Source organism: Lampris incognitus, chromosome 6, assembly GCF_029633865.1.
Source record: "Lampris incognitus isolate fLamInc1 chromosome 6, fLamInc1.hap2, whole genome shotgun sequence".
NCBI lineage: Eukaryota > Metazoa > Chordata > Actinopteri > Lampriformes > Lampridae > Lampris > Lampris incognitus.
This window is the reverse complement of record NC_079216.1, coordinates 1,669,478-1,675,477: the sequence shown is the minus strand read 5'-3', so window position 1 is coordinate 1,675,477 and position 6,000 is coordinate 1,669,478.

Below are 6,000 nucleotides of genomic sequence, written 5' to 3'. Positions count from 1 at the left end.
AAATAGAACCAGAATAAACACACAGCTTCTACTCTGCACGCGGCAGCATTAAGAAATAGAACCAGAATAAACACACAGCTTCTACTCTGCACGGCGGCAGCATTAAGAAATAGAACCAGAATAAACACACAGCTTCTACTCTGCACGGCGGCAGCATTAAGAAATAGAACCAGAATAAACACACAGCTTCTACTCTGCACGGCGGCAGCATTAAACTGAGCCAAAGCACAATGAACTACAAACACGTGCAAGTTAAAAACTACCATCCCCGGCAGGAGAAGCCAAATAACCACACGCGCAGCGCAAAGCTAACACCGGAAGTTAAGCTCTGCTGAACCAGGCTAGGCTAGGCTAACAAGGAGGCTGCAACACCATGGCAACAGTAAACAATGCGTCTCAGAGAAAGACCATGGTGTCAGCAGAGTTTCCGAATCAACCATGTCAGCTCATTTACAGTGTAGTCAGACTCACCGTTGACGGCTTGAGAGCAGCACAGTCCGGCGCTTCTTGTGGTTGTTGGCAAACACGTCAGTGATGTCTGGACCTCCGAGGCCTCCGTCCTTTGTTTGTTGGTGGCCAACAGGGCCGGGCTGCCGTCCCGGGCCGGGCTGCCGTCTCGGGCCGGGCTGCGGTTCCGTACAGAGTTCTGGATGGAGGCAAGAGAAGCTGCGTCCGCACGTTGCAGAGGTGACAGGCAGAGTCCGGGCGGTGCGGAAGAGTTGGTGTAAAGCGTGCTGGCAGGGCCGCATTAACGCAAGAAAGTCCGCCATGTCATCCACAGCATGTCGCTTGCTCTTCTCTCTTGCCAGCAGGCGCTCCACCTGGTGCAGCTCTGCGGTGAGGTTCTCTTCCGTCACTCCGCAGAACCGGGCCGCGGGCTGCACAGACGTCTCGTCTAGGGAAGACGCGTGTTTGGGGTGAGACTCCGGGGAGCACACCTCCAGCCTCGGCTGAGAAACCACAAGTCTGTCTGTCCATCAGCGGGCAGAAACCGCGCGCAGCGCGGCGCATATGAGCGACAGGTGTGAGGGCCTCGACAACACACTCCCGCAGCCGCCGAGGGCGCGGTGCCTGTCGCCTTTCCGGGGGGGCGGGGGGGGTCCCGCCGCCGCTAAGTACTGACAGGCCCCGCGTGTGCCGGATAGGCCCTTAAGTTCGACTGGCTGTGCGGTTTCCATTTCTCTTTTCGTTTCTTTGTAAATTTTTCATGAGCGACCGAGTTGGAGAAAAAGTTGTACAACATTTGTACAACATTTGTTGTCCGACTTGAATTGTTCAGCGACTCTGCGTGTCGACCTAGAGCTAGACCCAAATAACGGCTGACTTTACGGAGCAACAAACACACAGCGGCGCGTCACTTCCGCTCTTACCGGAATCAACGTAGGAAGATACGTTTGATTGACCGATGCACTATTATATACGCACAGACCACGTGTCAATCTCAGCGCATTTCATTGGCTGTTAGTGTCCGTCACACAGTACCCGTATGTACTCATGAGTTTGCCTGCGTTAATACAAAAATAAAGATTTACTTCTACAATTGACAGCACACAGTTCATATACGTCAGCACCCCCACTTGCTCTCATGTTGTTCATCTTCTTAACTCAAAACATCATAAGGTTTTCTACCCCGCATCATGGAGCCTTTCCCTTACATGGTTACTCTCCAAACATAAACTTTGCAAACTTAACCAACTTAATTTTTGTTGCGGGTTTCGTCATCACATCTGCTACCATCTGGTCTGTTGGGCAGTACTCCAGACTTATTTTTTCCACCATTCACAGTTGACCTTACAAAGTGGTACTTTATGTCAACGTGCTTACATCTCTGTCTGCTGACAGGATTCTTTGCCAACGCTACTGCACCTCGGTTATCCTCATGGACCTTAGGTGGTGTGTACTGACGTCTGTCAATACCTTCTACTAGTTGTACTAGGTAGATACACTCTTGTGTAGTTGCGGGTAACGCCATATACTCTGCCTCACAAGTGGACAGTGCAACAGTGGGCTGCTTTTTGGTTTTCCAAGAAACCAAAGGACCATTTTCATTTAGGCTTATACAATAACCAGTTGTGCTGCGTCTATCAGTTACGTCAGCCGCCCAGTCTGCATCACTGTACGCTTGTAGCCACAGTTTCTCATCGTCACATTTCCTGTAACACAACTCTTTGTCAGTTGTGCCTTTCAGATATCTCAGTACATGTTTTACAGTAATCCACTGCTCTTTTGTTGGCTCAGTAAAGTACTGTGACAGTTTACTTACCGCAAAACTTAGACCGGGTCTCGTACATGTAGTCAGATAGATTAGGCTACCTACTACCTCTCTGTATTTTCTGGCATCACTCAACATTTCTGCAACATTAGTCTAGTTCAATTTTTGTTCACAGGGTGTTGCTCTAGGTTTACAAACTTGCATGTCAAACCTTTCTAGCATTTTCTCCACATACCTCTTCTGTGACATTCTCACACATTTATCACACTGGTCAAAATCAATACCAAGAAAATGTTTCAATTTACCCAAGTCTTTCATCTTGAATTTTGCTGTGAGCATCTCTTTTACAACCTTCAGTGCATTTTCATCACTGGCAGCAATAATCAAGTCATCAACCCATATTATAATGATCACTTTCTCATTTTCTGTTTCCCTTGTGTAAACACAATGATCAGCTGGATTTTGCAAAAACTCATTTTCACTCAGACACTCATGCAACATTTTGTTCCAGTTCCTGCCTGACCGTTATAACCCATATAACGACTTTTCTAGCTTATACACCAACTTTTCATTTGTACTGGATTTCACCTCGTAACCCTCTGGTTGTTCCACGAAAATCTCGCAGTCTATTGGTACATGTATGGGTAAGCAGTTTTGTCCATCTGATGTAAAATCAGGTTTTCCTGCGCTGCTTTTTGCATCAGCACTCTGATACTAATCAAGTTAGCAGTAGAAGAAAATGTCTCCTCATAGTCTACACCCATCTTTTGACTGTATCCCTTAGCTACATACCGTGCCTTGGATTTTTCAGATCCGTCAACATCGTTCTTAATCGCATATACCCATCTACCACCCACTGCATTCTTACCCTCAGGTAAGTTGGTCAGGGTAAATGTGTCATTTTCTCTGAGCGATTGCATTTCGTCATCCATTGCATTAATCCATTCCTTTGAGTTAGTTGAAGTTACCGCTTCCCTAAAAGTTAGGGGTACATTACACATCAGTCTGTAACAGTAATCTATGCTAGTCAGTACCTGATCATCACTCTCCTCATCAGATACCTATTCATTTAAATAACCTGGTTTCTTCCTCACTCTAGAAGGGTATCGTGTAGGCTCGTGGCTGGGCTCGCCCGTCTGTGTTTGGCTGTTCACCTCAGGCCTAGTTACTGGGACCTGGCTCTGAGTACATCCTGGATTCACAACAGTATTTTGCCTGGTCTTGCTAGCCCTATTCTGCACCTCGAAGTCATCGTCGTCAGGCGTCATGCCAGTCTGTGTCTGCTGCTCTGCAATCGTTTTTGTCACAAACTTAACCCGTCTATGCTTCTGCACTTTCCCATTGTCAGGATAATAGACCATGTAGGCTGGGCTATTCTTGTCGTACCCGACAAAGATTCCTTTCTCACACCTCGAGTCTAGTTTTCTCTTGTCATGCTTATAGGCATAACACACTGACCCAAACTTTTGCATCCTAGAAATGTTAGGCCGTTTTCCTGTCAACATTAAGTAAGGCGTATGTTTTGTGCGATTGCAAAAGCATCTGTTGCTCACTACAGCTGCTGTCTGCACTGCATAGGTCCATAACACTTTTGGCAACTCGCTCTCTATTAGCACACACCTTGCCATGTCAAACAGGGTTTGCCAGTTTCACTCAGCTGTACCATTCTGGTGTGGTGAGTATGGTGCTGAGGTCTCATGCCTGCACTCATGGCAGACAATTGGCAATCAGTGTTCTTTAAATCACTGCTGCTACATCCAAGCCTAAGGCAAACAAGCCTAGACTGAACGAAGGCTAGAGTAAACAAATGCAGGCGCGACTTTTTCAAGCCAAGACTTTGTCAAGCACAGACTGCTCTTTTTAGATCCAGTCAGTCATCTGTATTTTGTGTACCTAGTATAGACTATGTGTTTCCTTCGCATTCCTGTCCTTTCCTCTTCCCGGGGCTGGCATAGACGTTGGGTCACTCCTAGGTGCTGTGACCCTACCAATCTCATCTATCCCACTCTCTCCACTCACGTTGAGCAAGTGGTGATGGGAGGGCTCTGAAATTGCCAGTCTGCGGTGCCGAAAGCTGAGTTTATCTCAGGCTACGCATCCTTGCTCTCCCTCAACTTTCTTGCTCTAACTGAAACCTGGATCATGCCAGAAAACACTACCACACCCGCAGCTCTGTCTGATGTGTACTCTTTTTCTCACACTCCCAGAGCTGGGAGGCGGGGTGGTAGTACTGGCCTGCTGATCTCCCTGAAATGGAAATACTCTTGTTTCTATTCCACAATTTTCTCCACCCTCTTTTGAATTTCATGCTGTTACTGTCTCTTATCCAGTCAAACTCATCATCGTGGTTGTGTACCGCCCACCAGACCCCTTGTTGAATTTCTGGAGGAGCTTGACACACTTGTCTCGCACTTCCCTGTTGATGACTCGGCACTTATCCTTCTCGGTGACTTCAACATCCACACTAACAAGCTAGATCCTCTTCTCTCTTTCCTCTCCTCCTTTGACCTTCACCTCTCACCCTCTCCTCCTACCCACAAGGCCAGCAACCAGCTGGACCTTATCTTTACTAGACACTGTCCTATTTCCAATCTCTCTGTTACTCCCCTCCAGCTCTCTGACCACTATTTCCTGTCCTACTCTCTCTCCCTCTCTTCACCCCCCTCAGCCCCTTCTCCTACCCACATGGTTTCCACCCGTAGACACCTCCGCTCTCTCTCCACCACTGATCTTTCTTCCTCTGTTACTCTATCCTCCCTACACCTGAATCTTTCTCTCTCCTACCCCCTGACACTGCTACTGATCTTCTCTCTACCCTCTCCTCTTCTCTGGACAATCTCTGTCACCTCACCTCCAGGCCTGCACGCCCAACTCCACCTGCCCCTTGGCTGACCGACTCAGTACTTACTGACAGACGGAGCCTGAGAGTGGCAAACTCCCAGAGGACCTTCTCAACTTCCAGTCTCTTCTTTCCACTTTCTCCTCCTCCCTTTCTGCTGCTAAGGCCGCCTTCTATCGCTCTAAAATCCTATCCTCTGCCTCCAATCCTAAGAAACTCTTTGAAACCTTCTCTACACTTCTTCAACCTCCTCCTCCTACTTCCTCCCTTCTCCCTGATGACTTCGCTAACTTCTTTGTCAAGAAGGTAAATGACATCAGATCCTCCGTTTCTCACCACCCGGTTAGTGCTGCTTGCATTATCCCACCCTCTGCACCCTCCCTCACCTCTCCATGTCCCACTTTATCCCACCTCGCTCCCCTCTCCCTCAACGAGGTTCTAAACCTCATCACATTCAGTCGCCCCACCACATGCTCCCTTGACCCAGTCCCCTCCCCTCTTCTTCAGTCTATAGCACCTGAACTCCTTCCCTATCTAATCCACCTCATCAACACCTCCCTCCAGGCAGGATGCTTTCCATCTGCCTTCAAGACTGCTAGAGTCACCCCCCTTCTCAAGAGACCATCACTTAACCCCTCTGATGTCAAAAACTACAGACCAGTTTCCCTTCTACCCTTTCTATCCAAAACTTTCGAACGTGCTGTCTTTAACCAACTTTCTTTGTACCTCCACCAGAACAACCTCCTGGACCCCAAGCAGTCTGGGTTCAGGGTGGATCACTCGACAGAGACGGCCCTCCATGCAGTGACAGAATCGCTGTACTCTGCGAGAGCAAACTCTCTCTCCTCTGTCCTGATACTCCTGGACCTGTCAGCTGCGTTTGACACAGTGAACCACCAGTTCTTCCTCTCTACCCTCGAGGGGCTGGGTGTCACAGGCTCTGCGCTCT